At 32.8% G+C, this 12,455-nt stretch overlaps 1 protein-coding gene across 1 annotated transcript in view; it reads left to right on the top strand.

Annotated features, from left to right (window-relative positions):
- The first annotated feature begins 471 nt into the window (after positions 1 to 471).
- The window catches only part of LOC142973500 (tachykinin-like peptides receptor 99D), a 162,664-nt gene continuing 150,680 nt past the window's right edge, over positions 472 to 12,455 (top strand). The window contains exon 1 of the mRNA XM_076115265.1: positions 472 to 631. The gene's annotated coding sequence lies outside the window, so the exon portion shown is untranslated. The remainder of the gene's footprint in view (positions 632 to 12,455) is intronic.

Genomic DNA, 12,455 nt, shown 5'->3' with positions numbered 1-12,455 from the left:
GCATTGCTCAATTCCATACGTAAACACATTCACGGCGGAACCAATAAAATTATCATAATTGAGTATTCCTGAATCCTCCACAGGCTTAAGTTACCCGATATCACTGAAACCATCCCTCGGCGAGCGCAACAGCTTGCCTTTATTAACTTTGTATTTTATTTTAATCCTGAAAAATATGAAAAGCTGCTTTGCGTGTCGTCAATTTTCTGAAGAAAAACGCAAAATATTAAGTGAAAATTTATTTTTTAAAAGAACAGTAAAAACACGAATAGAAAATAATATCGTATTCTTATTAAAATTTTCAATAGAAAGTATAAAATTTATACGATTATATCAATAAAAAACAGTAATAATTCATTTAAACAATCGTTCGAAACGTTATCTAGCCCTTTACAACACGAGAGTCGTGAAGATTACATTTTGACGTTTGCGCGAATCCACGTTCCAAACTAAAATCGCGATCGGAGAGCGTCGGGTCAGCAGTGTCACTCCGACTTAGCGCTCATGAACACGAGTCGAGCTCTCGCGCTGGCTGAATACACCGTTGTCGTAGCAAAAAAAAAGTTTCAAATCTTTTAAAAAACTATTTATACTCTGTGACTTATCTAGAGTATTTTTTTGAATGAAAATGGTGGGAAAATAATGTGAAAATAGTTTGTGAATAAAGTTTTAAATTAGTTTTTAAAGTGTTTCTATTCGTTAAATATAAGTGTTTTATGCGTAATCTAAAGTAGATTTAATAATTTAACAGTAATTATTTTAAAATATATTTAATAAGCATTGTTTTATAAAAGTTAAGTGATGGAACTAATTAGTGTCAGTGCATATAAAGTAGAAAAATAAAAATTTCGTTCATACCGGTAAGTTATACGTGATTATTTATTATTTTATTTCTTATTAAAATAAACACGCTAACTTGGTAAAAAAAATCAATTCCATATTCAGGTATGTGATGTTATAATACGATTTTAATCGACATATTGTATACTGTTGATAGATTTTTTTAATGAGTTTAAAAATTAAGTGACGTTAATATTCATTATTTTATTGTCGGACTGATCTACTTATCTACTTCATGATAAATACAAAGTCATTCTCTGTATTTATTGCAACAAATAACACCTTTTTATTATAACTAGAAAAAATCACAATATGTTATTAATATATGTATTCCATGGTATTATATCCAGAAACTATTAATTAAAAATATACTATAAATTATAATAAAGAGTACCTTGTTTGCTACTCTTACACGGGTAATCATTAGCGATTTAAACAATGCAACGGCTCATTATGATAAAAAATGTCATTGGTTCTTGATTTAATAAAATGAACTTCTTGTTTTAAAATTAAATCAAAATAAATTCTATTTCCATTTATTTTAGAGTTACAAAGACAATAAATTTATTTATAGTTAGTTACTACTTTTAGTCAAAAACCTTGCCAAATTTTTAAGGAACTACACATAAAATGAAACGTTTTTTATTTTACAGGGCGACGATAAGGTTGTCGAAAATCTTTATTAGGGTAAAGGCTCTCGTGTCTTAGAAAATCTTACAAACTTAGTACATTTTTATGATAATAAATTTAAGACAAATACAAATGGCGTACGAAAATGTACGACATGGCAAATGTAATGTAAAGATATTAAACTCGTTTCTTACACACAACAATCAAATTATTGTTAAATGAAAATTAGGTAATTAAAAAGCGATACAACATACCAGGAGAACATACGTAACAAGTAGGCTCAGGAACTCTTAGCAACAAGATTTCCACACACGTCGAAGTATAAAAGGGGTTAATACCCGTTTTCACTTCCATTCTACAAAGAGGCATAGGAACAAAGAAAGTGTGACGGTGTAAAGTAGATACGAGAATGCAAAGTCGGAAGAAAAGCTGCATGATTATGAGAGCCTAGTCTTTGAGGCATTTAGACCGTGAATGCTTTGAAAAACACTAGTTTTTTTGTTCCATGGTTAGTACTTTTTTGTCTCCGTGATACTAGGAAGAAAAAGACGGCGCCTTTAAGACGACAAAGAGTGCGATCAAATTGTTGGTTTAGTTTCGTCGTTCCTGGATTTTGTAGATAAATATAATGTGTTTTTCTTAGAATCTAATCTATGATAGGTATTCGAAGTTTGTCTTGTTGAGTGCTAATTAGTTTGTTTAATTTTCGATTCGTATTAACGAGATGGTTCGTAAAAAGTCACAGTTTGCTTCGATATATAGCTTTTACACGAAATTATTCTTCTCTCTATTATCCGAGGTGTGAAAAAAAATACAGGAATCCGATTGCTAAACAAGAACGATTACAAAATTAGGTGTGAATCCTGACAGTTTAATTGATTTGTTGTCTGATAGCAAAGCCTTTGTTTTCCCTCAAAATTAAATAAAAAGAAACCTCGTTTTCTTTGTTCGTTGGCAAACGAAAGAGGCCGGACAATCGGCTACACCCTGTATCTGTACCGTTGTCGCGGACCTTTATGTCAGGCTAGTGGATTTTTAGACAGGCGATCGGCATTGTAGCTTTTCGCCATTCGTCAGTGCAATTAAATGTTAGTAAACGTTTTTTATGGAGAATATCACCGTGATAATAATTTTGGTTTTGAAAATACGAAATTGGCAAAGGGGTTTTAAATGTGATAAGAATTTTAAGGTTACGATACCTTTTTTGTTGCCTGATGTTTTGATCGAGTTACACCGATCTTGGTTAAGCGTCGTCTTCGTCTTAGCAGTAGGTATAAATGCAATTTTATGTTGTTCTGTTTATCATTAACAATAACAATTATAAAAGTTGATGATTTCATTTTGAAGTTATTGCATTGTGGTAATTCCATAGGATAAAGTGATTTAAAATTGGCTAGTGAATATATTTTTGTAGGTATTATTATTAATATCGTTGCAATTCGATTGTTCTGTGTTTTTCCTATCTGTTGTTATAAATGTTTGTTTGCAAAAATATTTTTAGTAATTGTAAAGGATAAATAGGGTTAACATGCAACTACAATAAAATAGGTACTTACATTAATTGTTACTTATTTGAAGACGATTTAAATAACTGATTTAATTGGAATTAAATATTTACTCAATTTACAATCCATATTTCAGTATTTTGTGTGACACTGCTCTAAAGTTTGAGAATATCAGTAACGCGATTCTCTACAACCGGCTAGCTATCGAGAAGTTTTGTATGAAAATCTGATCAGCGCGTCTAGGGAGCCCCGTAGAAACTTTTTTTGCAATACATTTTAATTGTTAAACTCCCGATACTCGATAGTAACGACTATAAAGAACCACGCTACGTATCTCGGCCGAATGTAAGTAACTAAAATGTGTAAAACTCTTTTATCCACAACTTGACTCGAAGGAAAATTCTCTCAATACGGTCACCATGTTCCCGTCTGTGACCGCACGTAGCGTCGCCTAATTACGTACATCGGCCATAGCAACCGTGTAACCACTTCAGTTACCACGTATTACGAGCGTTCACGGGAAATGAGATCGCACTTACATCTATCAAGAATACGAGATGAGAAATTTATGTTTGGGTCACTGGCTCAAGGATTATGAGTAAATAAAGTTCCTGGGTAAGAAATACATGCGTTTGGACATCTGACGGATGTAATTGTACCGTCTCATAATTGCCAAGTAGTTACTGTGTGCTTTGTGTGTAAAAGTAACGTAAAAATTTGAAAAATTGTGTTCATCTCAAAGTTGTCAATAAACCACTTCGTGTTATTTTAAGATTGCGAATCTAAAAGTAAGGAGTAATTTTCAAAAAGTTACTTATAGGTAGTTATTAGCTCTACTTTTCTAGCTAAACAATACAATTCAAAAGCACACGATTTTTGTACATAAATAAGTACTTTCTGACGCTTCATAAAAATAATATACTCATACAATATTTCCAAGAAGTTTTTACACTTAAAGGACGTGACACACAATTCCCTGTCGGAGTCACGTAAACTTGCAAAAGCAAATCTTCACGTCCCGCGCACTTAATATCAATAATATTTTATAGTACTAAGCAATATCATAAGTTATGAGCATACAAAAAGCGTGACAGTGTGAAATATGAGTGCCTGAACCCTTTGAGGCGAGCGAACCGTGAATGTACCCGTCGCGATATTTTCCTCTATTGCCTGGAATCTGAAACGAAACTTGATGCATATTCGCTTACCGGTACTGTAGTTTCCTTATCTATTAAATAGTGATAAATATTGATTTATTTAATTGTTTGTCTATTAGAAATACTTGCAAAACGATATAGCAAAAAAGAAAACAAACAATAAATATGACTATTGCAAATACTTTGTATAAAGTTTACGTTTAAATATAAGATATTTTGAATATGAATTTGATACTACTAATAATAATTATACTGTGTCTGTGATGTCGGAAATATCAATATCAATGGAAATATGAGCGCGAAGACATCTTCACGCATAGTTTTTTTAATGATAACTTTTGTATTTTGTTCTCCGCATTTCAGTCGCTCTAGCTTCATCGATATTGGACTTTTTCTTTGAATAACCTTTTGTTCTTTAAACGGGTTACCATTGTTGATAAAAGAATAAGATTAACCCTTTGATTATTCCTAAATAAAGGTTAATATTTTATAATATTTCGTCTATTTTAAGAAAGACAAAAGAGCTTTTGAATAAAGATAAAATATTGCGTAAATAGACATCCATTTTTATGGTCTTTGAAGCGTTATAATAATTTAACACTCTCAGCTATTTTATAGGCTCTTTGTAAAAAATAATAAGTCTTTAATATTTTAAAGAAGTTGAATTTTGCTCGTAAAATATTTTAGTAAGAGGTTTTCGTGTTTTGTGTGGGCTAAATTGACGTTCGTCATTTCGCAAAAGTTTGTTGTTACGAGTGGAATGTCCACTTTAGTTTCGCGAAAACTTTTGAAATAAAACATTTAATGTTTTCCGTTCCAACGTTTTCGCGGTGTAATGTTGTTCGGCATTAAATAATTACGCTGTATTTTGGCTTGTTTCTACTGTATTATTAACTGTTATATGTAAGTGTTTAAGGTCGTTCAGAATAGTAGATTATGACGTATTTGGTGCTAAAACTAAAAGGCAAAAAATGTATTTTCTCTTCAGTATTGAATAAATCAAAATTCTTATGCATAGTTTTAGACATATGGTTGTCAACACAGGTTGATTAGCTTGTAGAGTTATACACCACAAACATTTTAAATGACGTCCTTATTAATGTGAGATCTGTTCAAATTGAAATTCTAGCACATTTCTAGATCATCTAGTTAGGACATATTCAGTGGGAACGCCGAACATTACAATAAATAGGTACTAACTGTAATAATTTCCCGTTTAGTTTTATTAACAGTATAATTTAGTTAGTCAGGCACTAACTAGCTGATAGGCTCGCGTCTAGCGAAGCATATTATAATAATATGTTTCTAGTCAACATCTATTTTCTTTTGTCTTTCTAAAAGGTTTTAGACTTTCGGTTTTTAGGGACTATCGATGAACTGAGTTAATTTGTTGTTGTATTTGAGAGTAATTTGATGAGGACTTAATACCTAATTTATTTGATTCATAGAGCTAATGTTCTTAAAGTAGAATTGTTATTACTCTTATTTACCACAAACTTCTAAACTAAGTCTTAGTTTAAAATCCTTTAATGTCCTTTAATATATTTCATAAATACATATTGAAATACATTAATACTATTCTCTTATGTACAAAATTCCACGATCTTCTTTAAAAGCATTTTTGCATATTTTAATAATACAAATCAGTATCGAAAGACACAAATAATGTCTAAAATTCAATTTATATGTAGCTTTTATTATGCAAGGATAGAAACTTTAAATAATATTTCGCAACTAAATAAATTTTGACCAACACTTACATTTTCTCAGATATTTTGGTTAACATACATTCATAATATTACGCGTATTCTACCTGAAGTTGTAGGCAGAGGTGTATTAAATATACCCATGTTTCGCCATTGACAATGTCCCAATAGCAAGCCATTTGTTATTTAACTGGGCACGTTGAGGCGCCCAAAGCCAGTTGCGTTCACCGGTCGGGAAACGTGAAAAGTCGGTCCCGTTTGTTGTCAGTTAAGATAACTGTCGTTAAGCCACGTCAATGCTCTCCGGGCGGCTTGAACAACTTTGGCACTAGGTTGACCACTGACCATACGATAAGAAGAAGAAAAACTGAGAACATTACCAAATGGCTGTTGTGAAATATTATAATTTAAATTAAAAAATACCGTACTTTGCTCGACCCGGAAGTCAAACCCAAGATCTCATGACCAGCAGTTGGATACACTTCCAACTGAGGGTATTACGTAATATCTGCAACTTTTTAGGCATTTATTACAAGATTTATTACAGTGGATGTCATATCAGGGGCGGTATAGTTTTCAGATGGCCTTAGGGAAAACCCATGACACTATCTCATGACAAAACCTAGGCGTCGGGGAAATGAAACAATGAATATCTGAAAATATTTTCCACAGCTTTTACGAGAATATTTTTCCTAAGGCTTTCAGAAAAATATGGCAAGAAAATGTAATTTTTTCATGTAATTAAATTTTAATACCTATTAAAAAGGCGTATTATGAATGTATTTATTGTATAGTATTAAATTTTACTAAATGCCAGTTTCACGAATAAGTGTCAGATATCTTATTCGAAAAATTAAAAAAAATACAAATATGACTGACTAAAAGTTTAACTTGATTAAAAATTTATAAATAAACATATAGGTATGGTGCAAAGTCTGATTGTTCTTTTTATGTACAACTAGCTGACCCGCGCAACTTCGCTTGCGTCACATAAAAGAGAATAGGTCATTTTCCCCGTTTTTTACTGGTACTCAGCTCCTATTGGTCGTAGCGTGATGGTATATAGCCTTCCTCAATAAAGGGGCTATCTAACACTGAAAGAATTTTTTCAATCGGACAAGTTATAGTTCCTGAGATTAGCGCGTTCAAACAAACAAACAAACTCTTCAGCTTTATAATATGTATAAGCTTTATTATATAGATTTTAAATATGTAAATGATATTTAATTTATTAGCATTAGGTAGCATATTTGAAATTAAATTTTAATGCTAATTTAGACAAGCAGATGCCTTTAACGTTGACTAATGCATTATTAAATAATAATCATGTTATGAATTATAAGATAAATATGAATTGATAGAATTATCGAACAAATTATATAAGTAAATATTGTAATTATTTTTGCAAAACTATTGTGTTTAACTGCGACATCCGTTTATAGATTATATTATTTCCTATTATTCAACTGCAAGCGATATCGACCAAATAGTATATAATAGTATAACTAATTGTTAATACATTATAATGTATTAAATACTTAATCTTCTTCTATCAGGGAGATGGAATCTATCTAATTAGGTAGAGGTTAGATCTTGAGCTCACTTCGCTGACCAAGTGTAGATTGGGAGCTTTGCATAACTTAGAGTTTAGAGGGGTGATTTTATGCTAATATCGTCTACTAACAAATTTTGTATGAAAGTCAAATGATCAGTGCCTCTAGTTGGCGCAATAGGAACTATTTTCTCCGTACGTTTCGAATATCAAACTCTCGATGCTCAATTATACCAACTGAGAATCTTGCTAAAGAACTCGAAACCCATTTTTTTTTGTTAGTAGCTAATATATCGTATGCTAGTGATGAAACTCATACAATTTATTGAAAACCTCTCTAAAAGTGACTATAGAATACTTTATAGAGTTTCGAACTAAGCCGGATTGTGAAGCATTCCTTTACAATTGCTTTTGTGACTGCACTCTAACTTGACTCGTACAAAAGGCTTATTTGTTGCCAACGAACATGAAAACCTTTGACATCAGTTATTCAAACGAAACCGGGGACAGGAATAGCTACCGACGGTATTTTCTTTTAAACACTCAAATATTTTTATGATATAAAATAATAAGTTATTCGGTCTGTGCCTCGATTCTCTACTACTATCGACTACCGACAACCGAACTGTCATCGAGAAATTTTGTATGAAAATCTGATCAGCGCCTCTGACGGGAGTCGTAGGAAACATTTTGGCAATACATTCTAAATGACAAAAATTCGATAGCTAGCCGGTTGTCGGTAGTCGATAGTGGTAGAGAATCGAGGCACTGTTCTAGTCTTATTTTTTCGTCAAACGTACCTTTTTAATACCATGTCCCAGTGACTTTTACAAACATGTACACAATTGAAACAAATAAGAATCTATCACTCTAATAAGCATCGTGTGGCATACGTAGCTACGACATCCGCCCGCAGCGACAGCGCAGTATAGTCACCAAGTTTCCGTTGTTAATGCTAGGCTTACAGAAATATAAACATCAATGCATCGAAACAACGATATTTTGTCTGCGTCCGACGCGCAGTGGTTAGGGTCGCCACGCCGCTATCTTGTGTCGGGTGATCGTGGGTTCGATTCCCACACGGAGCAATTATTTGTGCGATCCACAAATAGCTGTTTTGAGTCTAGTTGTACCTACTTTGTGTTCGTTGTTTTGTTTGTAAAAGTCCCTGCGAAACAAGTGCAACTCATATTTAGTGTAAAAGGTTTAAAAAAAAAAGGTACATTATTTGCATTGCGGGAGCAAAAAAAGGACCCACTTTTTGGCCGTAATTAGTATAAAATTTTTGTGCATGTATGTATATTTTAGAAGTAAATCACATACTGTTGAGAAGATGTGGTAACATGTTTACGTATTGCAAACAGACGTTTTGAGAATCTCAATGAACGTATGAATGGCTGTTTTTCGTTTTCTTATTTTTGTATCAGTTCTGAGAAATTGTTATCGTATTTGACATTCAATATGCCATTCAAAATTGATGCAAGAAATGGCGTAAATGAATTATATTACCATATGTTTATGCTTGTTTACCATCACTCCCATTGACAAAAAATATGACATACTAGCTGTTATCTATGGCTTTACCGGCAGATCAAGAGAAGCAATTACTAAAAGACCTTCTTGTCTTTTCCCCACATAACAATTAGGTACAGCGCATTATTGTGACATTCAACATAAGAGCAGTCGTATAAGACACTTATCTTTGAGCTAGAAGTCCAATAGCAATTACATATGACGTAGTTCGCACGTTTGTCATTGCCCGAGAATGGTCGTTCAATTTTAACCAGAAAAAATAACAACACCACGTGTGTGATAAAGTACGGTTTGTTCAAAATAGTGTTAAACGTGATACTTATTTAATATTTGTAATTGAAAACACTTCAGTAACATTGAATTTGATAATAATCTTATCTTTGTAAACCGACCGATATCAATATTTGCCGTTTTGTAACTATTTATACACATTTATCATTAGTTGCGAATTGTAAACGATAAAGTAGGTATAATATGCACCTATATAATGCATTGCAGTTGGTAATATTGGCTTCCGCCTCTACAGTAGGTAACGTACTATCGAGTAGTATGCGTTTTACGTAAATTATACATGTAATAATCTTGCTACCTTTCTACTTCTATCCAAGGGTCTTCTTCTTGAATAAAGTATGTGCTGACAAATTGCGGATAGTGTACATTCAAGAACTATTTTATAACACTTAAATAACTGGCAATTATTTTAACAGGCAGAAAAAACGTTCACAATTATTTAAATCTAAAAAATTCGAATATGCTGGGTGCGCTTTTCATATACTTAGAATTTCTCGACAGCTACTCACTTGTCGATAGTTATAGGAAACGGTTCACCCTTGTTTGGTATAACAACGTTTTGTCGAAAATCGCTCCGGCGAATTTTAGTTACAATAAAGTCATTACGTATAATTATTCATTTGACCGAATAATTAATTGGCAGATTTTTATTTAGCATATTTATTTCTTTGGAATAATGTCATTTGACCGAATTTTCAAAAGTAGTAGTTTTATTTAAACGAATGTTTTACTCAACTAATAATGATTTAGTCGAAAGATCGTATCGAATATTAAGTTCATTATTAATTCGTTTCCTTTCATCTATAATATAAAAATAAGTCGGGTTTTCCTTCCTGACGCTATAACTCCAGAACGCACGAACCGATTGCCACGGTTTTGCATTCGTTGGAAAGGTCTCGGGCTCCGTGAGGTTTGTAGCAAACAAAATTCAACATTGAGACCATATTACGTAATTTTGAAACTTACACAGAATTAGATTTACTTAAAGCGATCGCATTTAATTTAAGATTAGTCTAAGTGTTTTCTTTTTCAAAATAAATATTTTGCAAATATTTACAATGTTTTATTTTCTGCATTACATTACACCAATTGAATATTCGATAAAATACATGTTATACCACCTGAACATTACATCAAATGAACATTATACCTTTTGATCAATAGCGCAAATGTTGTTATCGCAAATAAATATTCGATGAAATGAAAATTATGTTAATCGATATTATACAAATTGATTATTTTCTTAAACGTTGTTCGAATTAGTAACATTACATCAAAAGTTGTTATACCAAACAAGGGTGAACCATAGGAAACCGCCTTTTATAAGGGATTTTGCACAAACGACTTAAACTTCACACTCGCCCAAATGCAGAAGAACGAGAGCTGCTGGCGGTTTATTTGTTTTACAAATACATTTTCGCAAGTTTAATAAAAATCTTAATTTAAACTAAATATGAAAGGGTTTGTTTTTCTTAATAAAAATTCCAAAAAATCTTTGCACCGAGTTAGACACCGACAACAATGAGGTGTAGTATTTTTCGTAATAGACTTTTGAACTAATAATTCTATAATGAACTAGACACGGCTCATAATCCCCAAGAGCAATGCTTTCAGTCATAACTAATATTAACTAAACACTGCAAGGGTTTTGACCTAAGTTTTTGGGAAGTCTGATTTTTTATGCAAGAATAAAAAACACAAAAACATTAGCCAAGTTCATCTTACTTTTAATAAAATGATGGATATTCTTACTAAGAAAGAAGATTAGAGCTTCTTGTTGGTACATTTTTATCTCATTATCATCTTTATTAAATCTCGAAACATAACTAATTATTAAGACTGCTTTTAATTGATTAATCTGTTGGAATTAGATGTTTTGGTGACTTGATCATTTCCTACTTGCATTTCGTGTAGCCCCTGATTTAAAATATGCCGTTGTTATTAAATAGGTGCTTCCGAGTTGAAAAAGATATAAAGCCACACAATTAAATATCTCATAAATAAATATGTTATTTCATATATCAACACAATTTAACATACCTATATCCATCAATGGCGTAGAATATTGTCAGTTTAAAGAAATACAAATACTGATTTACTCAGAGAAGTGATTCAGCATTGAAGTAGAATAATACAGCTGTTTTAGAACTACGTGTCTTTCCTCGCACAGTTTAACCGCTACAGTGGAAAAATAAATAAATATATTTACCCAATTGATACTTTATAGACAGATTGTTTTCTAATCACTCGATAATCTCGCCTTAAAATGTATTGTACTCACTCATTTAGGTCGGTAAAAATAATCGTAGATATAAATCAAAGGTTTCTTTTTAGTTTTAAACGACACCTATTTCCTAAACATAAAGTTTCACGTAATCGTACTTTCAAGTTTCGTTTATTTTTCAATTTTTTACTTGAGCAGTAATTGCCGAATAGTCTAAGAATGCTCCTTCCACACACAAGTGATCGACGGTTTTAACCCTAGATTACACACCAATGACTTTTCCGAGTTATGTATGTATTCGTAATAGTTGTTACTTTTTCCAACGGTGAAGGAAAACATTGTGATGCAACCTTGCATGCCTGGGAGTTCTTTAACATAGTTTTTGAAGGAATGCAAAATCCCCAACCCGCATTTTGGCCAGGGTGGTGGACTCGAGGTCTATCCCCTTCTTCTTCTTATCGTATGGTCAGTGGTTAACCTAATGTCAAAGTTGTTCAAGCCGCTCAAAGGCCTTTGACGTGGCTTAACGACTGTTATCTTTTATGAACAACAGCCGGGACCGACTTTTTACGTGCCCTCCGAAGCACGGAGACGCCCAGCTCAAATACCACTATGCGGTCACCCATCTATGGAGTGACCGTATGGAATGGCCAAGGTTTGCTTAACCCACAGATCGTTTACCGACCGGTGAGCGCAACTGGCTATGGGCGCCTCCCCCTCCCTTCATAACGAGAGAATAGCCCAGCAGTGGAATAATAATGGGTTGTTAATTACAAACTTGAATGGTATTAGTAGTGAGGAACTAGGCTGCATGGTTTCGTTTACACAAGTCATTGTAAAGCTCATAGCGAACTATCTGAGAGCGCACTCACATTCTCATTAAAAGTTGGTCCCGGTAATTGTCAGTTACAGAAGTAGTTAAACCTCGTTAAACGTCGAGCACCTTGAACAAGTTCTAGACTAGGTTTACTATCCATGCGAAGGAATGAAAGACTTTTTATGAATTACTCAACAAAA

The sequence above is a fragment of the Anticarsia gemmatalis genome, chromosome 6, assembly GCF_050436995.1.
Source record: "Anticarsia gemmatalis isolate Benzon Research Colony breed Stoneville strain chromosome 6, ilAntGemm2 primary, whole genome shotgun sequence".
Taxonomy (NCBI): domain Eukaryota; kingdom Metazoa; phylum Arthropoda; class Insecta; order Lepidoptera; family Erebidae; genus Anticarsia; species Anticarsia gemmatalis.
Note: the sequence above shows the minus strand (reverse complement) of the source record. Positions and strands in the feature narration are given on the sequence as shown.